At 35.7% G+C, this 26,015-nt stretch overlaps 1 protein-coding gene across 1 annotated transcript in view; it reads right to left on the bottom strand.

The window, feature by feature from the left end:
- Nucleotides 1-26,015, bottom strand: part of NAV3 (neuron navigator 3) — a 648,555-nt gene that overhangs the window by 336,091 nt on the left and 286,449 nt on the right. The gene's annotated exons all lie outside the window — the stretch shown is intronic.

Below are 26,015 nucleotides of genomic sequence, written 5' to 3'. Positions count from 1 at the left end.
GTCGGCCATGTTGGCTGCGTGCAAGGCAAATGCCCTACTGCTGTGCTATAGCTCCAGCCCAGAAGGTAGATTTTTAACTCATCATGAGAAACTTTTTATTAGTATTTACAATATAATTTGCCATAAAATGCATGCTTCTTTACTAAAGTATAGCAATTATAAAAATTGCATGTGATAGAAAAGCTAAAAATGGGTATCCATTTAAATGAAAATCAATGTATTTATAAAAGTGATACATGCAAATATATACACACATATATGTATATAGTATAGAAACATATTTACGAAGTATTTCCTTAAAAATGATATGTAAAGGGGCTGGTGCAATAGTACAGCAGGTAGGGCGTTTGCCTTGCACGCGTCCGACCTGGGTTCGATCCCCAGCATCCCATATGGTCCCCTGAGCACTGCCAGGAAGAATTCCTGAGTGCAGATCCAGGAATGACCCCAGAGCACTGCAGCATGTACAAAAAGCAAAAAGCAAAAAGCAAAAAAATAAAGATATGTATAAAATGTATATTTTTATATAAATCAAAGTGTACTAAGTAAATACAGTAACATTTTCAAGAGTAAAGTGAAAATAGATATTATTTAAAAGTTTTTAACTTCTTTATTTTTCAAATTCAACTTAGTCAATTTAACAAAAAAAGAAAAATTATATATATATACATATATATATATATATATATATATATATAATGTCCCATACTGGTTAAAACCAGGCTATAATCACATATCTAGAGGGTTCCATCTTTTAAAAAGTCGATAAAAGAGACATAAAATTTTTGGTAAATATGATTTAAAGAAAATAATGTAGTGTCTAACGACTTAGCTAGAAGGAAATGAAAGGTTTTAATTTAGTTTCCTCAGTATGGCCACCACTATTATAATTTTCTTTGTTCCCACTAATGTCAGAACTAGTGGTTCTTTCCTGAAATTTGGATGAGGGTTCTAGGGTCTCCAGCCAGAGCTTTCTTTAGACTGTGATTTTTCCTCATTAGCCCTCCACCCTACCCCAAACACTGGCATTTCAATATACATCCTCTGCCCTATATTTGTATTTCCAACAAAAACTATCCATATTTGTCTCTTTCTTTCAAAATCTTTCAGGACTTAAGCGCTCTCTTGAAGTTAGAATGCATGAAAAACTAACATAAATGTCACTCTATTTAGGCAGCTTTAAAGTTGTAAAGCTAAGACAAGACACAAAACTATCATGCATGCTACTCTTTCTTTAAGGAAATTCCAGATAAAATTATTTACTAAAATTTACTTTGAGTTATATGTTGACTCACTGGTGCTATTTCTCACATAGAGTCTATGTACGTAGGTCTGTATTTTATGTACTTAAGTAGACTACCAGCAACCGGAAAGTTGGGCATATATGTTTTAAGTCCCCTGTGAAAGCTTAGCATCAGGTGCTAAATCTATTATGAGCAGGCCACTTTTCACGAGCTTTTTACTTTGATGTATGAGATTGATCATCCATTGCATTATTTTTTAATGGCGGTTGTCTCTAAGAAGCCCAAGGACAGAAAATATTCCTTGAACCAAATGAAGGGTAGTTACATAGATACTCATCTTGCTTTTAAGGATGATGAATACCTTAGTATTTTATGAAAAATGACTGATGTTTTTAAGAATGCAATGGAACTGTCATCCGCTCCCTCTCTGGGTTTCTCTGATCCTAATGGATGTCCTTCTGCCAAGCTTCATCTTGCCAAGTCTCCCACTGCCTTTCTTCCTCTTCCCAATCCCCCTTAAACACTGGTCATTTCTTGCTTCTCTACTCACTTCCTTTCCGTTCCCCAGCATGTGGTAAATTCCCTGTCCACACATTTTCTAGCATCTGCAACAGAAGCACTATGACTAACTGACTCATCAACTTATTAAAATCTTGTTTTCAGCGTCAGTGTTTCTCCAGGATTGATTTTTAATTGTTTCACTAATAAAAAGAAAATTTTCCAATAGTTGAGGCTTTATTTTGACTTATTTGATTATGTAAGACTACATCACTCAATATGCATAGCCTTAGTTAAAAAGATTTGATAACTATTAGAAAATACTATACATATCATTTATGTAGTTTTTAACAGTAAAATAATTTTATTTTGGTAAATTGTCAAAGCTATAAAATTTGAGTTGAATAATAACAAAAGACTACAAATATGTAACTTATTATCTGATAAATAAAAAGTTTGCGAAACCAAACTTGGACATATGCATCATGCATCAACTAATAAAGCAATCACTCTATTGCTCAATCACTCTGAGCCTGCTGAGGAAAGTTTTTTCACCTCCCATTTTACTGAAAGTTATTTTTTTAATCACAAAAATGAGTGCTAGATCTTGTCAAATGCTTTCTTCGCATTTCTAAGAATACTTTCTGATTTTTTTCCTTAAAATTGATTGACTAATGTGTATTGAAACATCTTTGCATTTGTGGGATAAATTCCATTGGTCAAAGTGTATGATGTGATGTTGGATTGAATTGGCAAGTATTTTGTCGAGAAGTTTTGTTTGTTATGCTTGTCCCTTTACCTATTTTCAGCAGGCAATTTTTATCCAGAGTTAACATTTCCAACTATTTTTGTCATAGTAGTCTCTTCTCTATCCTAAATGCCCTCCCTCACTGGCTCTTGTGGCAAGCATCTACCAGTCCTCCTTGCCCTTGATTACATCACACACACACACACACACACACACACACACACACACACACAAAGAACAACCAGTGCTAGCATGTATGTGGGGAGAAAGGAAGAAAGGTACTCCTCTGTGTTCTTCCTTTTTGTGCTGTCTTTATCTGATTTGGATTTCAGCAGGTAATGCTTGCCTTGTAAAAATTGGAAGTGTTTCTGTTCCTTCAGTTGAAAAGGCTTGTAAAGAACTTGTAGTAGCTCTTTTTGAAAGGTTTGGAAAAATTCATTATTGAACTCATCTAGGCCTGGGCTTTGGTTTTTAGAGAAGCTTTTAATTACAATTGCGATTTCCTCAAAAGCAATTGGTTTGTTCAATGTTCTGTATCTTCTTGGTGCAGCCTTGGGAGATTATAGGAGCCTAAGAATCTGTCCATTTCTTCTGCTTTCTCCCATTTCATGGGATATAGATTTTCAAAGTAATCTGTAATGATCCTTTGAATTCCTGTGGCATCACTGATGTCGCCATTTCATAATTCAATGTATTCAAGTTCTTTCTTTATGAGTCTTACTAGTAGTTTATCAATCTTAATTTTTTTCCTGAAGAATCTAACTGCTTAGCTTAAGAAACTGGAAAAGACCAACAAAGGGAGCACATATAGGTAGGAGGAAGGGAATAATAAAATGTAGAGCAGAAATAGAGTAATATGAATTTTTTTAAAAGTCCAAAAGATCAATAAAAACAAGAGCTGGTTTTATGAAAAAAATAAAAATAAAAATGACATGACTTTAAGGACTGAGAGATAACAGGAATTAAGGTGCTTGGCCACCCCCAGGATTATTCCCCAGTACTGACAAAATATTTTCACATATTGGAGCAGTCTTCTGCCCCCGCGCCTGGGTGTTCCTTCCCGGGGCCCCTTGGAGGGGAGCGGGTTGAGCTTTCCTCCCCGCCCTGACCAGGTCTCCGGCAGTCGAAGACCTCCAGGACCAGCCACCACCATGCTGAGACCACTCTCCGCATACATGAAGGTACTGGCAGAGGGACAAAGCCACGCGGGTTCCGAGGCCGAGACCTCCAAGCCTACTTGGATTGGAGTCGAGCATCTTCCACCCAGATCCTCCAAATTCCAGTAGGCGGGGGTCACACCCACCACCTGGCCCCCTGGCGCCGTGTAATCCCATCAGCGGCCAAGACTCAGAGACTATAAAATCCAGATCCCGGACGAGAACAGTGCAGTCTTCTGCCCCCGTGCCTGGGTGTTCCTTCCCAGGGCCCCTTGGAGGGGAGCGGGTTGAGCTTCCCTCCCCGCCCCGACCAGGGCTCCGGCAGCCGAAGACCTCCAGGACCAGCCACCACCATGCTGAGACCACTCTCCGCATACATGAAGGTACTGGCAGAGGGACAAAGCCACGCGGGTTCCGGGGCCGAGACCTCCAAGCCTACTCGGATTGGAGTCGAGCATCTTCCACCCAGATCCTCCAAATTCCAGTAGGCAGGGGTCACACCCACTACCTGGCCCCCTGGCGCCCTGTAATCCCATCAGCAGCCAAGACTCAGAGACTATAAAATCCAGATCCCGGAACCGCGGCCGAGGGACATCTTATCAGAACTTTTTTTTATGACATCTTATTGTCTCATTCCTACTTTGGACAAACTTGCAGGCTATCGAATGTAGCCTGCCCACAGGGCAGAGTCTGGCAAACTCCCCGTGGCGTAGCAAATATGCCAAATACCAGTAACAATGATGGGTCTCATTCTCCTAAAGAGCCTTGAATATAATCTCAGGGTTAGGATGAAAGAGACGTTACTGGGGCCTGCTCGAGGCAATCGATGAATAACGGGATGATGAAATGAAATGAAATGAATTGGAGCTGAAGTAATAATATAGTGGATAAGGTGCTTGCCTTTCATTTGTCTAATTCAGGTCTGATCCCTGTTATCCCATATGGTTCTCCAAGCCCCTCCAGGAGTGACTTCTGAGTGCAGAGATAGGAGGAAGCCCTCAGCATAGCTGGGTATGGTACAAAACCCAAAAGAATCATTATTACATATTGTTTTAGTGACAGCCTGACAAACTCCAATAATTTAATATCAACAGACAACATTCCTAAGAGTATGTCATCTTTTCATGCTTTTACAAAAATATATAATTCACAAAAGGATCTTAAAGTTTAAGGAAAAGAGAAATAGAAAAATTTATTTTATAGAAATGACTAGGCAAACAGATTAGAATGACCACATATATGCATAGAAGATATGCAAATAGCTGTTTTAATCTAGTTATTTAGTTTTTTCTTATTTATCTATATTGAATATCTTGTTTTATAACTTATAAAATTTATAAATATTATTTGATTTCATATCTTAAATAAAAATCCAAGAGTTTTCTGAAGAGCTTCCCTTCACCCAGGAGTTTTTAGTAATAGCATCAATAAGTAAACAAAACTTCTGTGATTGAACAAAATGACATCTGCATAAGATTGATTCACTTAGGGTCTGGAACCATAGAATAGTGTGCAAAACACTTGGCCTTAACTCAGTTGACCTGCTCAATCCCCAGCACCCCATAACATCCCCTGAGAACTGTGAAGAGGGATCCTTGAGCACAGAGCCAGGAATAATCCCTGAGTGCCACTGGGTACGATCCAAAATATTTAAAGTCATTTCCGAGAACTTTTGAGTGCTGAGACATACTGTACACTAAAATACATATATATTTTTATTATTACTTTGAACAGTACTATTTAAAGTATATAATTAAGGACTAATATTTTATTATTACTATGAATAATATAAAAATAAGGACTGGAGTGATAGAACAGCGGGTAGGGCATTTGCCTTGCACATGGCCAACCTGAGTTCCATCCCCGGCATCCCATATGGTACCCCAAGCACCACCAGGAGTAATTCCTGAGTGTAGAGCCAGGAATAACCCCTGAGCATCGCTGGATGTGACCCAAAAAGCAAAAAAGTAAATAAATAAAAATATCAAAAATATTTAAGGAAGATACATTAATGAATACAGCTATATTTCTAAGACAATCACAGTTGCAAAGAATCTTGAAATAAGGAAACATTTACTAAATTAATAATACTCCCCATAATTCTCCTCAGCAAAATTTAATAAGCATATAAGTAAATTATCTGTCACTGTCCTCCCATTGTTAATCGATTTTTGCTTAAGTGGACCCAGTAATGTCTCCATCGTGAGACTTGTTGTTACTATGTTTGGCAATATTGAATACGTCACGGGTAGCTTGCCAGGCTTTGCTATAGGGGCGAGATACTCTTGGTAGCTTGCTAGACTCTCTGAGAGGGGCGGAGGAATTGAACCCGGCTCAGCTGGGCGGCTGAGCACAAGGCAAACACCCTACTGCTATGCTATCGCTCTAAGTAAATTATAATAAAATTATTTTTAAGTCTACAATATTATTCTTTTTTGTTTGAATTCATCAAATATAGGAAAGTGTAAAAATAAAATATTTTATTGATGGCGATAAGTGACTTTAAAAAAACAACATTATTCTGATTGAACAATAGCCTGTCTGTCACTGTCACTGTCCTCCCATTGTTCATCGATTTGCTTGAGTGAACTCAGTAACATCTCCATTGTAAGACTTGTTGTTACTATGTTTGGCATATTGAATAAGTCACAGATGGCTTGCCAGGCTTTGCCATACGGGCAAGATACTCTTGATAGCTTGCCAGGTTGTCTGAGAGGGGCAGAGGAATTGAACCCATTGGTCGGGTTGGCTGTGCACAAGGCAAAGGCCCTATTGCTGTGCTATTGCTCCAGGCCAGCCTATTTAATGTGTCCATATTAATAAGTTTCTTGGATAAAACAACTATTTATTCTTGCAGTGGAAAACTTCATAGAATGGACATCAACTAGTAAATTATAATATCTCAAAAGAAACTAAGAATTAGGTAAAATGAAAAGGAATCAATGCCACAACAAGATATGAGTAAACAAATTTCCGCACTACAATACTTAGATGCATTTGAAAACCATTGGGCCCAACATCTGGTAAGATAAGGAATTGCTAGGAATGGTATAACTCAGCATAGGACTAACTGTGGAAAGGAACAGAACATATAAAGGATAAGAAGGAACAAAATGAAAATTTCAAAGTTAATTAGAGGTGCCTTAATTTTAGTATTCAAAAAAACTTGCCTAAAATAGAAACTCAGAACATGTACCAAAAGTGTATTAGTTATGTTTTATTTATATTATAGTAGAGCCCATTTGAGACAAATTTTTAGTTTCCCATGAATTAAAATAGAGATATTTGAGAACTGGAACCTATAACTATTAACTTAATGTTGTTTCATGACTTCCTCAAAAAAGCTTTGTTTTCTATTCTTAGATTATGATTTCATGAATCACAAATACAGAAAAACATAATTGTGAGAAAATTATAAGTAACAGTTTTCAAAGTAGTTCTGGATTTTTTTTTTTCTTCAAAGGTCGGCCACTTATGCAGTGTAGCCTAAAGATGTGATTCTTGGCTGTTTCATGTTTTAATTTTTTCATTAGTCAATTAAAATTTTTCATCCAAAAGGATACTTTATAGAAGATAAAATATAACTTGTGTTCTTATATATCCTCCTATTCTACATATGTCTATATATAGGGTAAAGCCCACAAATATTTACATCACTGAGCAAAGAAAAGAAAAATACTAATACAGAAGAGGAATGAGTGGCAGTCATGTCCCCTGCTAATTGAATTTTAAAATGTCCTAAAACTATAAGTAAACTAGTAAGTTTTATATAAATAATCTAAGTAGCATACAAAATAGTGAACTTAAGAAAGGAAATACAAAAAATCCTGGATGACATATAAAAATGCATCCAAGAGTCAAGGTCTTTCCAGCATATACTGGGACGTATATACTGAATCATCTGCCTTTGAAAGAGACCAGAGTTCCTTTTACTTTAAATATATAGATATGCCTTTAAAAATTCTTAGATAAATAAGTTAAAGGTTAGATTTGTCAAGCAAGTGTATATTCTAACCTACCTATCTTTAGAAGAATTTTTATTTGTTTATACCTTGCATTTCTTTTCTCTAGTATTTGGACAGTTGGCACTCTGAGCCCTTCCATTTTAAATATAAACCTGTTGTGTTTGGTGTAAGCAGCTGCAAATGATTTAAGAAAGATTTTCAAGATGTCAATTTTTTAAATATATGCATACAGCCTATCAAGTCACTGCGAAAAATAATTTTTCATTAACAAAGAAGAAAGGAAATTCAAAATGATAACATGCGGTGTTTAATATGACAGGAATAAAGAAATGGAATGCTTTACTTCCTTTTTTTCTGAGATGAGAGAAAAAGGAAAGCAACATTTTCATGACCTTCTAAAATTGAGTGTGACAGTATCCTCCTTCATCCCGTCTCCATTCAAGTTCTAAAATAAATAGCTGTTTCATCCAAGAAACTTCTGCCTGATTAATATGGAAACATTAAATGAGCTATTGTTTAATCAAAATAATGTTGTTTTTTTAAAGTCACATATCACCAGCAATAAAATGTTTTCCTTTTACACTTTCCTATAAATGAATTCAAATAAAAATAGGATAATGTTTTAGGCTTGTAAAAAATATTTTTGTTATGCTTGGTAAGTTTATTGAATTTTGCTAAGAAGGATTATGGGAAGTATTATTAATTTAATAAATATTTTGTTCTATCTTAAAATAGAGTATCAAGCCAAAGTAAACAGTGAAATCATTCAGCAGATTCTACAGAAGACCAGAGTATCCAGCATCAGCTGTAGATGACCTTCCCTGTCACTCCCAATTCATTAGAGATTATACACCATGAAGGGGCTGGAGCGATAGCACAGCGGGTAGGGTGTCTGCCTTGCATGCAGCCAACATGGCCGACCCGAGTTCGATTCCTCCGCCCCTCTCAGAGAGCCCGGCAAGCTACCGAGAGTATTCGATATGCCAGACACAGTAACAACAAAGTCTCCAATGGAGACGTTACTGGGCCCGCTCGAGCAAATCAATGATCAACAGGAGGGCCTTTACACCATGAAACAGATCCATCTTGCTGACAAGCTTAACTGATTCAAGGAAGGCTAGATATCTCATCATTTCTGTGTTTAAACTTTAGATAATTAAAGTATCACACCAAATTTTTCTTTGGACAAATTTTCCCTTCAGACACTAATGAACTGCTTATTTTGTAGACACTTAAAAGCAATTTTTAAAAGACTATTTTAATAATACAAAAATAAGAAAATTAATAAAACGTTCCTTTATTCAGGATTCCCCCAAAGACTCATGAACAGACATATAATTCATATTAATGTGTTCCACATCTACGGAAACCTCAGAAAAGTGGTATTTATCTGTTACTTAAAATAACAATTGTCACAATATTAGCCATTAGAAAAATTAGAAAGCATAAATATGAGACTGCAGAAAAATACTTTATCCTGTGGAATTCCTTTTTAACTTTGATTATGTATTTCATTTGTCATCATTATTATTTTGATTTGTTTTTGCAATTAGGTTTAGAAGAATTGGGATTAAGTTGGAAAAGTAGAGTGCAAAATATTGTATATAGTAAACTTAAATTTTATTTCAATCATATATAAAAGTTGTATGTATATGTACAAGTTTATTTTATATGCATATACCAGTCTGGAAAGACAGTGGTGTGCTTAGGGATCACTCCTGGCTCTGTGCTCAGGGATCAGTCCTGGAAGTACTCAGGAATCAGAGTGCCTGGAATTGAACACAGGTGCCTGGAATTGAACACAGGTTGGTTGCATGCAAAGCACATGCCCTATCCACTGACTATTGCTCCAGCACCTTGTTTTATATATATTTTCTTTTTTAACTTTTTGGGTTACACCCAGCGATGCTCAGGGGTTACTCCTGATTCTGCACTCAGGAAGTACTCTTGGCAGTGCTTGGAATGCCAGGGATTGAACCGGGGTGGGCCACATGCAAGACAAATGCCCTATCTGCTGTACTATCACTCTGGTCCCTGATTTTATATTTTAAAGGATACAAATTTTATCGTACTAGGATAGAAATAGTTGAAAACTTAAGCTTATTCACATTAATATTGTACTGGCAAAGGAAAGAGTGTTTTATTTGCTCAAGTGAATAAAATTCAGTTTTACAATAATGAGTTTAAACATGGCATATAATAGAATACAGAACAGTAAATAACTTTCAGGAAAGTTAAGATTTCAGGAAGTTGCTTACAGCCTCCTTTCTTAAAGATCTTTAATGTTTCTTTCCCTCATAATCTACCCTCTCTCTGATCCTCAAAACTAAAAACCAAATAAGCATGGATAGGATCTGGCCGGATAACTGCCCTCTCTATTAATGATACCTTATAATAGAAAGATTGAACAACAGAGATTTGTTTTAAGAGAGTTTCATGAATACAGATACATAAAATCATCTCCATAAACAAAAGGGAAACATTAAAAATTATGCAAAGCTCCTCCTATTTGTTAGTTTGGTGGTTTTTTGTTTTGTTTTTGTTTGTCTGTTTGTTTTGTTTTAGACTTTGTGTACACATCTGGAAATGCTCAGGGTCTATTCTAGTCAGTGCTTGGAGGAATATACACAGTGTCAGGGAACAAAATGAGGTCAGCCACATGCAAGGCAAATGCCTTATTCCAATACTATTTCTCTGACTTTGGATTCACTTTTAAATCAAGCAGAATATCTTAAACAGTAGGGGAGTAGGAGCTGGAGTGGTAGTTTGGTGGGTAGGGAGATTGTCTTGCACATCTTGACCCATGTTGGACCCCCCCACTCCAATAAATAAATAAATAAATAAATACATAAATAAATGGTATCAAGCAATAGGCATTTAGGAAATTATAGTCATTATCTAAGTTATCTCACTATCTAAATTGCATAAGAGAAAAAGCATAATTATGATGTCTAGCTGAATTCTCAGCAAAAGCCCATGAACACTCAGGACAAACACCTCCATGATAAATAAAGGAATTGATGGGATTGTCTATTCTATTCTTTTAAATGGCTCCCCATCTTTTCTTCATAGACAAACATATATTGACTATTGCATAGAAGAGTAAGATAATTCAGTAAAATGATCAAGTCTATCCACTTAGTTTTGAAATTTGAGTCCTTTATTTCCCTTTTATAGTCCAATTAAATCAGCTTTACTAAGAATTACTGAAAGGCTGAGTTCATTGTTATTTAGAACTGTACAAGTTACAGCCAGAATCCTTCACATTTGGTTTTAAAACCATCTGCAACTCTATTTAACAATTTAAACCTGACTTTAGGCAGTCACATATGCATCTAATATTTTGACAGTAAAAGCTAACTTCATCCTATCTGAATGTCAAGTACAGACTTGGGAATATTATATTTTATTCAAACAAAGTGATGCCAATTTATCCTAATCCCAAGGTAATATTTTATTGAATAATCAAAATGTATATCCTGTATACAGAAAACACTTAACCAAAGAGCAATAAAGTTCAGCAACTAGAAAAATCATTCTAAGCATTGTCCTTATACAGGAAGCACTCAAGTATTTATGCTTTCATGCTGTACTACTTCCAAAATGGTTATCTCTGATTAAAATATGAGAAGAATATGACTCTTCACAGTTAAAAACTCAGCAACATTTAATAGATTATTAATTTGTAAATAACAAAAGTGTAAGATATATAAAATATGTATATTTATGTTATTTTACATTTTATAGCAAAAATATATAAACCTTACACTGTCATGTAAAGGTAAAAAGCATAGACATTTTATATGTGCATATGAATGAACTATAAATAATGCATACACCTTGGAGTAAGCATGTAAATTACACACATATATAAAGTATATATATATGAAGCATATAAAGTACACATACACAGTTTTTATAAAGTAAAAGTAAAGGCCCTCCCGTTGATTGTCGATTTGCTCGAGCGGGCCCAGTAACGTCTCCATTGGAGACTTTGTTGTTACTGTGTTTGGCATATCGAATACTCTCGGTAGCTTGCCGGGCTCTCCGAGAGGGGCAGAGGAATCGAACTCGGGTCAGCCATGTTGGCCGCTTGTAAGGCGAACGCCCTACTGCTGTGCTATCGCTCCAGCCCAGTTTTTATATTTGATTGAAATAAAATGTAAGCCTAAAATATACCATGTCTTATATGCTACGTTTTCATTTTAATTCCTCTGAACATAATTCATTATCAATACAAGCATAATTTTTCTAATGACTAGGGAAAATTGATTTAAATACTTTCCTTATTAGTAGAAAATTGATTCAGCTCAAAGTGAATAGAATTAAGAATAAAACCATTTAAATGGTTATGGTGAGCAATAAAAAGAAGAGAAGAACAAGAATTATGAGACAGTGCCAGTGTTCAAATTCAGGCTTAAGTTTTCATCTTAACAACTTTCTTCAATAGAAGATAAAGCAAAATAGTTATCAATTTAGTCTTTTCTATCACATGCAAAAATATTCTTGTGAATGAATCATATTTGCTTTTCCTTTTAAGTGTAAAAAATTACTAATTCTTATCATAAAAGCTTTGCCCTAGGAGTCAAGAACTAGATTTTAGGAAATTATAGACTTCTCTTAGGCAAAACTGAGTACTTTTGATTTTAAAACTGGTATTATATTTTAGATTTTGTTTTTGGGTCACACCCAGAAGTTCTTAGGGTTTACTCTTGGTTCTAAGCTCAGGGGTCACACTCCTGGCAGAATTTGGAGGATAATATGTAGTGCTGGGGATCAAGTTTCAGTCACACCATGCAAGGTAAGTACCCTCAACCTTCTGTACTCTTTCTCTAGCCCCTATTTTAGATAGTTTCTGAGACACATTAGCAATAAAAGTTTTCATGGGCATACAATGTTTAAGGTGACAGGCTGAGAACAACACTGATTCCTAAGAAAGTTTTATGAATACAATATGTTAAGAGTTTGATAAATAAAAGGGAGGAAAAAAAGAGTTAACCTGGAATGCTAAGTGTTTCAAAAATTAGGTGACTGGGGAAATAGTACAGCGGATATGGTACTTTCTTTGTGTTTCACCCATCTGAGCTTGACCACCAGAATTTCATATAGTTCCCTGAGCCTTACCAAGAGTGATTCCTGTGCACAGTGCCAGGGTGTGGCCCCAAAACAAAAAAAAAAGGTGAGAAAATAAAAACAACATGAAATTTTACTCTTTTTAAAAGACTGAGGAGACATCTCAACTAATTATGAAATTAACTTCTACTTCTTATTCTTTGATGAGGTGGTTATCTCATTGTGAGTGATATATATTTATAAATTAGTGCCCACACTTTCTATAAATTGAACAAAAAAAGCTTAGATAAATACCCACCAGTCACTCTACACAAAAGATAAAATTTTAGGTTGGTTACATAAACTTGTATCTCTCTCATTGGAAAACAGTAAAATTATCTAGATCAAGTTTTCCTTCGCTTAGCATTGCACATACAGTCCTATGTTTATTGAGATTTTGTAAGCTTTTATTTAGATTGATTGAGGTTTTGATAGAATATCTATTACTATGGGGACAAGCTGTTTATGTATCAGGATTTCCCTTTTAAATATTTTCCTAAGGTTTAGCATGAGCAAATGTTTGTGAACTTTGCTTTCCATGAAGAAAAGTGGTCAGACTAAAATGAGAATGGAGAGTATCCCCTACTTTTAGAAGTCAAATTCCCACAGTGTGAAAAACCACAATGAGATACTGGTAATAAAATATTGCTTTGAGTTCCCAATCTGTCTTTAACGCAGTTACTTTCTCACCAATTCTTCTGGTAAATCTCCATTCAAATTGTATACATAAGCAGCTGGAGTCTTGGATATTAACTTTAATATGGTGGCTATACTCATACTTCCTGAGAACCTAAGGTTATTGCTGAATCTTTGGAAATCTTAATTAACAACACAGTCCTTATGAAACATTTCCTGGAACATATGTATTTTGAGTCAAATTCTTCATACACATGGAACCCAATTCTCCCTAAACCCCCTGTCTCCCATTTTTATTTTCTTTTCATGTTTTCCACCTCCCATGAATAGTGATTTTTTTCAAGTCATACTCCAGAACTGCAATTTACTTTACAATGTGGATGATGAATAACTTTTTGAAATATTATAAGCTATTGTGTTTTATTTCAAAAGCCACTGCCAAAAGTAAAAATTACAAGCCAGATTTCTATCTCCCTTGGAACCCTCTTATAGAAGTCACCCCTTGAAATTCTTAAACATATTAAATAAATACAAATTGTATTTTGCTTCAAATTCAAAAAGTGAGCTTTATCTTGGCAAGTTATTTTGTATTTAATATAAATTTTCTTTTACTTAGTAATCTCTGACCATAGAAACAAACTGAAAACAAATAAACAAAATAACATCAAAGTAACTCTATCAGAAAACATAATTAATGCTCTGGTGTTAGATATAAAATGATGTTTTTCATCTATCTATATACTACGATTTTTATAATCTCAATATTCCAGACCTAGTTTTATATTTAAACATATAGTTTTGAAAGAATATTAAAATAAGACTAATTTCTTTGTAAAAAAATCTTCCAAGTTAGATTTCTTTCAAAATGTTTTCCCTTCTCTTAAAAAATTTCAAGAAATGTGAATTGTATCTAATAATAATGGCTTACAATTCATTATCAAAGTAAAGATATCTTTCCATTCACCATTAATACATGTATTCTTGAATGTTTGAAATAAATTGAGCGATTATATTTAATCATTTTTAAATCATATTTAATCAATTTTTAATCATAAAATTACTTTTTTATTTGGTTTTGGGCCATATCCAGCAGTCCCGAAGGTGAAGTCCTGGCTCAGTACTTGGAGATCACTCATAGATGGGCTTAGGTGACCATCTGAGGTACAGAGAATCAACCTGTGTCACTCATGTACAAGGCAAATGGCCTAATTGCTGTACTATTGGTCTCTGTCTTGAATTAGACCTTTAACTTTTTAAGAATAACCTTCCAATTCCCTGCAACTATCACTACTTAGAACAAATAACTTGGCGGTGGGGAGATAATGCAGTGGCTACGGAGTTTGCCTTGCAAGTGGCTGAACCTAGTTCGATCCCCAGGATCCCAAATATCCCCAAGTACTCCAGGGATAAATTCTAAGTGCAGAGCCAAAAGCAACCCCAGATCACTGCTGGGTGGGGCCACCAAACAAAATGAAGCAAAAAAGTAACTCCACAATTGCCATATTATTTTACAAAAATATTAAAACATAAATTACTTTATTCCAAGTTTTATAAAAAGATAACTAACCTTATTAAAATCCCATTGTCATATTATACCCTTTACTTTAAAAATAAAAAATAGGGCGAGGGGAGATTATTTGTTCAGTATGTGGTGAGACCTATAATTTTGTGAAACTGATTCCAACTTTCATGCTTGAATTCCTCTGCAAATTAATGCAAGCATGAATATCCCTTTACTGAATTTTACATTTTGAGATGATCAAAATGAGTCTATTTGTTTGAAAAAAAAATTGCAAAGCTTTATTCACTGCAAAGTCAAGCACTTAAAAACTTCTATATATTAAACAAAATTCAAAGAAAAAGAATACTTATTCTTATCATTTCATTGTGAGGTCAGCATAAATTTTAGAGACATTTAAGATCTATAGAGCTCATTTTCTGAAAATATCATTTAACATCACTTCTTATTAATTTTTTTTTTTGCAGTTCCAGGAATCCAATGCAGGGTTTCAAACATGCAAGGCAAGTGCTCTACTACTGAGTTACATGACCAGCCTGACAAAATACATAATATACAATATTTTGGAGAATAATTTAAAATAGTATTATTTAATATTAAATATCTAATAGCATTTTCAAAAGAGATGCAGGCAATAATTTTATCTCCCCTTTCAATGTAATATTTTAATTCTAAGTACTCCCATAGATTTAAAATGTTTAAACATTGAGAATTACATTTCCTAAATTTTGTTTATTCTGAGATTGAACCTGGGAATTCCCACTTGCAAGACATGTACTTATCTACTGGGCACAAAGCTAGAGAATTTAACTCTTATTATTTTGCCTTTTTACTATGTTAACACACAATAATTAATATTTATCAACTAGAAAGTATTCAGAAATATTTTCCAGTTATTTTTAGAAGTATAAACTTAATTCAAACACCAAATCCACCAAATAAAGTGTGAAGTTAAATTAATCTGCAATTTCCAATGTGTATCTTTATAGCATGGAACAAAGGCACATGTTCCAGGCAGATAGTTTGTGTTAAGAAATTACCCTTGTTAACTAGAATTATGTCAATAGCCAAAATTCAGAATTAGAACTGTCACGGTCACTGTCACTGTCCTCCCATTGCTCATCGATTTGCTTGAGCAGGCCCAGTAACATCTCCATTGTGACACTTGTTACTGTGTTTGGCATATCGAATACGTCAGGGGTAGTTTGCCAGGCTTTGCCGTGTGGGTGAGATCCTCTCGATAGCTTGCCGGCCTCTCTGAGAGGGGTGGAGAAATCGAACTTGGGTTGGCCAGGTCGGCCACATGCAAGGCAAACGTCTTACCCCCTGTGCTATAGCTCCAACCCCAGGATTAGAACAAGGTGATTAATTCCTTATAATTTCAACTTATCTATAAAGTAGATTTTATATTCAGACTTAAACAGCAACATGTTATAAGGACAAAAAAAATAAACGAGAAGTCCATAACCAATAGAAGAACAAGACAAGAAAGTCTTACTTTTTTCTGAAACTTTACAATCACAGTACAGCAAGGACTTGAAAGTTTTTAGTATAATTCCATTGCTTAAAGAAAAGTAGTATACCTTTCCCTATAAAGTTTACATACACGGATAAAATGCATTCCAAAAAGTAACAGCATTCCAAAATTTACAGAAGAATAAATGCTAATAATGAAATTTATGTGCAAATAAGCTTTTTAGCTTTACTATTAAAACCTAGTTTATATCAGTTTGATTTGCTGGACAGTATATTATCATGACTTTAATAAATTCAGGCAACACTGACTTTTTGGCTATGGGTTAACAATTTGAGCTAAGCTCAAATGCAGAGTTCATTACCCAAGTTTGGCTGTGCTCTTTCAGGTGTCCATTCTGGGTTGGTGGCAGCTGGTGACTTTCCATGTATCCTACTTGCTGGCTGGAGTCCTGCATTATGTTCTATCAGAGACTCAGCAGACTAGACCAGGCTAATTCACATAGGGCTCCCAAGCAAAGCAACTAGAAAAACTACAGGTTACTTGAACCTTGATTAAGAATTTTCACAACCTCTTCAACCGCATCCATTGCCCAGTGTAAATCCCAACACTACTACATATTCTAGATGAGGATAAATACTTAACAGGCAGTGAAGTGCTACAAAGAAGTGTAGAATTTTTATAACATCACCACAGCATTATTAAAAAAGAATGAGAAATAAAATATTATGTCCTTTATCAATATCGCAAATTCACTAGTACAGTCTACCAACCATATTTCATTTGGGGTTGTGTAAGTAAGCTGGCAATCAAGGAAATAACAATAGCATAGCTATTTTATTCCATTAATTTTTTGGATAATTATTGCACTTGCTTTGCAAAACCATTCACTGCTTATTCTGCAAAAATAGCACTGTAGCACCGTCCTCCTGTTGTTCATCAATTTGCTTGAGTGGGCCCAGTAGTGTCTCCATTGTGAGACTTGTTGTTACTGTGTTTGGCATATTGAATACATCACGGGTGGCTTGCCAGGTTTTGCCATGTGGGCAAGATACTCATGGTATCTTGCAAAAATATACACTAGAATTTAGACTATATGATAGCTTGATTCAATCACATTTATTTATTTTTTAAATTTTATTGCATCACCATGAGATAGTTATAAGCTTTAATGTTTGGGTTACAATCACACAATGATCAAACACCCACCCTCCACCAGTGCACATTCCCCACAACCAATATCCCAGGCATACCCCACTTTCCCATCCTCCCCCTGCCTCCATGGCAGACATGATTCCCCATAATCTCCCTCTAGTTTTGGGCATTATGGTTTGCAATACAGACCCTAAGAGGCTATCATGTTTGGGTCTGCAAACATCTCCCATCCTGACCGATTCCTCCAGCCATCTTTTTCTTAGTGATCCCGGGGCTGCGTGTCAAGCCTAGTCTTTTGAGGGGTTGGTGGGACACCTAGTAGTGCTCAGTGCTAACTCTTCTTCTGCGCTCATGGATTACTTCTGATGATCTGGGGTCTGCGGGGGATAGGTGGAGGGGGACAAAAAACATGGAGTCAAGGATCAAACCCAGGTCATTTGTGTGCAAGGCAAGTGCTCTACTATCTCCTTACACCTGAATACTTTTTTTTTTTGGAACACTGAACAGGATATATAAATCAGCATTTTAAAATGTGCTTAGATTTAAAATCTTAGACAGCATCCTTTACAATTTCAATGTTTAGAAAAGATAGTAGAGATAACATCAAGATTGATAAGAAATTTAAGCCACAAATTAGCATTGTTGGATTTAAAATTACATGTTATGAAATTATTTGCTGTTATAAAAGATAAATGCTATAAACACTGGTATTTTTTCAATATTTAACACACATGACACACATACACAATATAGAGATATAGTGATCGCCAAACTTTATATCCTATTCTTTTCACTTATCTTTATATATAAAAAAACAAAGTCATTATTATTAACTATTCTTGGAAAACAAGATTCCTAATAAGCAATTTTTGTATATCCAGAACTAACTGAGAAGACTTTGGAACACTTGAAGTTTGACTGTACAAATGCAAATAGTGCAAGTAGTCTGAAGAACAGCCCCGAATAGGATAAATGGTGTCTTTAGGCTTTATCAATAGAAATAAAATTGTCCTGGCTGTAGAAACAAATAGAACCATGTTCCACAACCTCCTTCAGGTAAGCCTCACATAGGTTATCAAAGTTTTAATACTAATTAATTTGTATATTGGTAGATAATCAGGTGGATAAGGAGTTAAAAAACTGTATCACATAAGGAATAGCTGAAGATCTCTGCTCAGAAAGAACAGTGAGGGGGCCAGAGTATAGTGTTTACCTTGCACACAGTCTACATATAGGATTCCCCTGCATCCTATATGGGCACCCAAGCACTGAAGGGAGTAATTCCTGAGTACAGAGCGAGGAGTAAGCCCTGCACAACACCAGGTGTGGCTCAAAACCAGCAATAACAACAACAAAAAAAGAAGGAAGGGAGGAAGGGAGGGAGGGTGAGAGTTTTTCGATTTTTAACCACCTTGTTTATAAGCTCTAAATGTAATACTCCATTTAATATACTTGCTTCCAAATATTTACCATGAGACCTTGAAGTTTTATTCATCTTTGTATATCTGAAATCTTTACCAGTCTGGGTTGTAATAGAACATATAATGTGTGTTGAAAGAATGGGAAGAAGTAAAGGAGAGAATAGTGAACAAGAACAATAAATGAAAATGGCGATGGGAATTTATAAGAAACAATGTTTACCTAATGGGCACTGGTGGAGGGATGGGTACTAGATCATTGTATAACTGAAACCCAAGCATAATAATCTGTAAGTCTACAACTGTGCCTCATGGTGTTTCACTAATAAAAATAAAAAATAAAATAAAATTACCCAAATAAAAAGAAAAAAAAAGAAATGACGTCTACCTTATGAGAGCCTAAATCCTATGAATTAAATGAGGCTGTTGATTTAACTACTGTTGAATTTACTATAGAAGAGCCCCACATTAAAATAGGATGTTTCTGCACCAGAGAAATAGTTCAGAGGGTAAAGCATTTCCCTTGTACATGGCAAAACCTGGTTTCATTCGCAGACTCCCAGACTGTCCCCTAGCACTACCACAGGTGATCCCTGAACGCAGAGTCAGGAATAAGACCTGAGAACTGCCAGGTGTGTGGCCCAGAAATGAACAAAAAAGAAATGAAATAAAATTAAATGGCGAAAAAAATAAAACGGTATGTTTCACTGGATTACTCCATGAATTCAGAAACAATCTGACACAAAAACATTACTGTTTTTTAAATACATGATCTCTATTAGAAATAATAGTTTTATGTTTTAGTATATATATATTAAAAAGTTAGCCCTGGAGCGATAGCACAGCGGTTGGGTGTTTGCCTTGCGCACAGCCAGCCGGCCGAGCCGGGTTCAATTCCTCCGCCCCTCTCCAAGAGCCCGGCAAGCTACCAAGAGTATCTCGCCCACACCCTGGCAAGCTACCCGTGACATATTCAATATGCCAAACACAGTAACAACAAGTCTCAAAAAATGGAGATGTTACTGGGCTGGTTGAGCAAATCGATGAACAACGGGAGGACAGTGGTCTATTATATTAAAAAGTTGTGACTTATATACCTGTTATATTTTATTTCTCAAATAATACGGTTTACAGAGAAGAAATTATGGTTTCTGAATAGACAGTCTTAAAATAAATCACAGAATAGATTATACTCAATCAGGGCTTTATATTCGTGAATAGAAACTGTCCCCGGGGAGATAAAATAAAGGTAACTCACAAAAAGGAAAGCAGATGGTGGGAATGTGTATTTAACAAACAACTCAGGACAAAAAAAGAGTAAACAATGTGAAAACACATGTAACAATATAGGACTATTTCACAAAGACAATGATGGATAAAGGAAGCAAGACTAAAGGGGTACATATTTTGTAATTCTATCTGTACATAACATACAGAACAGGCTAAAATTAATTTTTTTTTAGAAATCAAAACAGTTTTTTAAATCACTAAAACTTAAGAGAAGGGACTTCCAGTATCTTAGTAATACTTGTTTCTCACCTCGTATGCTAGCATACGAGTGCACTCATTTTCTAAAACATGAACAAGGTGTTTATAATGTGTACTTTTCTGTCTTATTTCAAGAGTTAAAAAAAGTAAAACTTAAGAATGTTTGTTAGCACACTTCACTAAATAATTCACTAAGTATTTTTTAAATGTATAGTGAATAATTTCACACTATGTATTTCTTAAGTATAATAGACATCTTAGAATTTAAACTTCTCTTGAATGAAGATCTGCTACTACATCATCATACCAGGATTTTGTAATGAGTGTACACATCTCATCATACTTTTTGAAAAATCATATTATATAAGGCAGGAGAGAAAGGTGAGTGGTAAGAGATTTGGCTGATACAGAACCAATCTGAGTTTCATCCCCAGCCTTGTACTGGTAGTCTGAGTGCCACCAGATGACATTCCTTAACACAGAGCCAGAAATAATCCCGAGCACTACAAGGTAAGGCTCCCCTACAAAAAATTTAACTTATAATAACATTATATTTCCTAGGGCTGGAGCGATAGCACAGCGGTAGGGCGTTCGCCTTACAAGCGGCCAACATGGCCGACCCGAGTTCGATTCCTCCGCCCCTCTCGGAGAGCCCGGCAAGCTACCGAGAGTATTCGATATGCCAGACACAGTAACAACAAAGTCTCCAATGGAGACGTTACTGGGCCCGCTCGAGCAAATCGACGATCAACGGGAGGGCCTTTTTATATTTCCTAAAGGGTATATCCTTTCTTTCATAGTCTTGGGCCTATTTCCCAGAAGTTGGTGCTCCGGTACTGCTTCTGTATTAAGAAATCTTTTTCCGCCACATTGAATCTCTAGAAATTACATGAGAGGCAATAGCTGGGTCAAATTATCCATGCCTCTTTTGTATACCTTGATTTCCATATATATATATATATATATATATATATTAAGAATAATAGTACCATTAAAGGAAGACTAGATGAGACTATATGTAAAGCACCTTCATCTCCATCTGTCAGACAAGCATTACTTAATAAATGATAGGCATTATTATTAGTAATTATTATTATTAAATTATATGAATTATTACCAGTAATTATTAGAACAATTAGTTTTAGCTAGTATTTCACAAAGTATTTTATAGTCCTTGGGGTCATATTAGAAAATGTTTTCAGCATGTTCGGAAAGAAAATATAAATTGTGAATTTTACCACATCATGATATAGGTAAAAGGTAAAGGCCCTCCCGTTGATCGTCGATTTGCTCGAGCGGGCCCAGTAACGTCTCCATTGGAGACTTTGTTGTTACTGTGTCTGGCATATCGAATACTCTCGGTAGCTTGCCGGGCTCTCGGAGAGGGGCGGAGGAATTGAACTCGGGTCGGCCATGTTGGCCGCTTGTAAGGCGAACGCCCTACCCGCTGTGCTATCGCTCCAGCCCATCATGATATATAATTTTATTAAACTTATTTAGGAGGTAATAAATTGTGAGATATTAAAATAGCACTTTTGTCTCTATTTCAGTTGTCCCCTGATTTGTCCATTCATTAAAAATGTAGCATTTAATCTATTTTTTAAAATCCCCAGAAACCCATTTGCTCAACTTCCTTTTAAATATTTTATAGGTCCATAGAGGTGAATTTGTATTGGGAAGATTCACTGAAAAATGATGAAGCATTTTCTAATTGTAAAACTTTCCCTTTTCTTAAGCAAGTGAAAAAAAATTCAGAACGAGAACTGAGAATTATAAAATACAGTATAGTGTGGAGGATACGGTAGATTTTCTCAGGGAAGCTAATTGTTATGGTGGAATATTTAAAACTTCAAATAATAGGAAGAAAGCAAGGAGATTCAGGAGTGCTATATCTAAAATAAGACACCATTGCATCAGCAATGCGATCTATTGCTTGCATACCTCAGAAGTTCAGGATCAATCAAATTAATCAACTGGATTAAAAAAAAATAATATGCGGACAGAAACCAAGGAATGCCAAATCCCATTGGTAGTTGGGAGAGGCACAAGATATGGTGCTCCTAAATAAAACAGAATAATAAAAACATAGGGGGATTGGAAAGTGGATATGGTTAGGCAGGTAGGTTATCATTCATAATGTTGACCAACCCCGAAATTCATTTGACGAGAACAACAGAGAACTAAAAGAGAGTATACTTTAGGACAAGACAGCAACAGAATTTGTTCAATGGCTTCCTGCAGTGGTTTTCCAAACAGCACCCAAGTCTGTTCATTTTTCCAACTCCAAGTCTCAGCAGATGGTAGCACACATAGCCAGTGTCAGGCTGCATGAAACTATGGTAGAACAGAACAGTAAGGATCCAGTACAGTCCAGAACAGTAAGGATCCAGAACAAACCAACTAGAGGCACATTATCACTCCATCCTATTATCCAGGGGACAAACATAATTCCCTAAAAACCAGTGCATCAACCCTTTTAAAGGAAATTTTATAAATGATAAAAGAGAAAAAAGCACTGATAAAATTTTTGACTTTCAAATTAATCAATATTTACTATAACAAGCTCTAAAAAGAATCTATTTTGTTATATAATTATCATTAATGACCTTTTCTACCACCATTAGCAGAAATGAAAGAATGAGAATTAGAAGAGATATATTAAAGAAAATATGAAGTTATGTTATGCATATAAATTATAGTGCTCTTGGCTGAATTTACCATGCTATAGTGAACCTGGAAAATTTAGAGGAAGATGTAGATCATATATCAGCCAGACAGGTAAAACTCTATTAACATCCATAAATCTATGCACTAGAACATGGACGCTCTTATTAAATTGAGTGATCTCACCAGCTATGTTCAAACTGACAAAGAAAAAATAAAGGAAGCCAAGAAACTTTTAGATGTAGGAGCATAAGTCAAACATGTCCCATCTCATTACTGATTGCTTAGCACAAATAAATGGCTGCATTTCTATGAGAGTAGGAGTCTTGCATTTGATACTAAAGCCATTTTCATTTTTCTAAAGCCAGGTGATGGAACAAAGTTAAGTAAGCAAAAGTTACATTCAAATAACTTTCCAGTGACATGATCTTAACAGTTCTAATTTCAATTTACTAAATTATAATCTTACATATGCACAAAAACTTGCTCAAAAATTGAAGGTTTCCCAAGATGAACTAGTTTATAGTATATAAATTATGAATATTTTATTTTATTTTATGCAGCAAAAGAAATAGACAAAAATGAGGCAAGTATTTCTAACCCCAAATATTGAAAGTGCTTAGCAATTTTTTAGAATATGGTATAAGACAAAATTGTCAACATAATAAAGTTATGAGTCATACATTTTTCTATTTGTTTTCATTTTTGGACCACACTCAGCCTTGCTCAAGGCTCATTTCTGATTCTGTGTTCAGAGATCACTCTTAGCTCAGGTGACCACACAGGATTCTGGGGATTGAACTCAAGTCAACCGCAAGCAAGGCAAATGACCTATGGGCTGTAATATTGTTCTCTCCCTGAAAGCCATTATTAATTTATTACTCAAAAACTATGTTTACATAGCAACTATTGCAAAAAATTATAAAGGATCTCAGCAGATATACACATGATTCAAATAAGGTCTGCAGCAGTACACAGGGATCACTCCTCGAAGAATGATGGTATGCCTCTGGGGGGCTTCTGTGGGGTCCTGGGGATTGAAGCCAGGTAGGCCGTGTGCAAGGCAAGGTTGTACCATCCTCCAGCCTCCTAGTACGGTTCTTTTTTTAGCCACATACACCCACTGGCACTCCATCCCTCCCATCTTGTGCTGGGGGGCCCATGTTGTGTCAGGAACCCTCCTGAACTCCTGAACTTTTCCCCTGCATCCTGTCGGTCATTCCCTGACCATGACTATTGTCCGTCTTTGTTGTTGGTGGTGATCACATCGAGGGTCTCACATATGAAGGCACATAAGTGTTTTCCAGCTGAGTGGCGCTTGCCCCCGACTGACACTCTATATTTCTTGTTTAGTACACACCTCTTTCAGATAATTCCTCTGCCCCTCTCAGAGAGCCCAGCAAGCTACCCATGACATATTTGATATGCCAAAACAGTAACAACAAGTCTCACAATGGAGATGTTACTGGGCCCGCTCGAGCAAATCGATGAACAATGGGAGAACAGTGCTACCGTGCTACAAGTAGGCCTATCTTTTAAAAGTAGAAAAAGGGATTAGAGAGATAGTACAGTCGGTAAAACAATTGCCTTAACTGCCATGCATATAATCTTGAACCAATGCCTGGCATTTGGTTCATGAACATATCATCATGAACATATATGATACCCTGAACATAGGAGTAATACCTGATCAGAGTGCCAGGAGTAATCCCTGAGAATAGCCAGACATGTTCCTAACCTCCAAACCCAAAAGAGTTATAAAAAATAAAAGGAAGAGTTTATCAAAACTGTTTACTAAAAGAAATCAAACTATTTCTCTCAGAATAAGGAGAACTTTGAATAACTGTCAAGATTATGGCATACAAGGGAAAAGTTGTTTGTCAAAAGTGTCTAGAAAGGACGAGTATTTTAATTTTTATAGTGGAAAAAATCAAAGAAAACACTACTGTTATTTAATCATCCCTGAGAGATTCAAACTTTATAATCTTTAAACCTCAGCTAACTGGCAAACACAGCACAATCTCTCTTTTGGTGTACATGTCAAATTGAATGGAATCACACTGAGAAGACTGATGCTTTTGGTCTTTATTAAGGAGATTTATCTCTATTTACCTGGGTTCTGCCTTTTAAATAAAGAACAGCAATGAAATTTAAATCATCCAGTGTTCCAGAACATATGGCAAATGTAGAACACATTTTGTTCAATAGATAATGAGGTAGGTGTCTCTTTATCCTTTATGCCACTGCCAGCATAAACTGTTCCAAGTGCTTAGTAAATTATGTGCTGTATTAAAAATGGTATGGGCTCATTATTCATTATTTGTAGTGGAGGACAAAGTTCCTGTGTGCCTCCAACTTGACTCTTTCCAGCAGAGAAAAGGATTTGATTTATTTGTACTGGGGTCCAATGGAAGGAGGGTAAGAACTTCTCACTGATTTTTCCTAGTAAGAATTCTTGGGTGAACCTGAGAAATTACTCCACAGGAGGGATCTTCCACTCATTCAGCAGCCCAGCACTGCAGCAAGTAGCAAAATTCATGGACTTAACTCAGTGCAGTTTTGTTATTTTAACATGGCTGTTTCTATTTATAAAGTTACACAATCCAGTTGGTTTCTTCTTCCTCCCTGTCTGAGGCACAGTTTACAAAAAGAAACCACAATCATTACATAATGGCAACTGCCAGGAAATCCAAGTGTTGTTTCCTGGTGAAGAGTGAAAAACTAGCACCTTGACTTACTTCTTGTGCATCCTAAAACACACATGCTCTTTGGGGCACGTACTGCTGTGTCAAGAAAGTGCTTTAAAATTTTCCTGTAACCAATTGAAGACTGTGTTTGCTCTGTTGACTGTTCCTACTGTGGTTTTACAGATGTCCTATAAATGAAAGCCTACTGAACAAGCCCTTGAAAGAGGAACAACACTTTCACAAGAAAATC

The sequence above is a fragment of the Sorex fumeus genome, unplaced genomic scaffold, assembly GCF_029834395.1.
Source record: "Sorex fumeus unplaced genomic scaffold, SorFum_2.1 ptg000003l, whole genome shotgun sequence".
Classification (NCBI taxonomy): Eukaryota; Metazoa; Chordata; class Mammalia; order Eulipotyphla; family Soricidae; genus Sorex; species Sorex fumeus.
The sequence above is the reverse complement of the archived record's forward strand: the minus strand, read 5'-3'. Positions and strand labels throughout refer to the sequence as shown.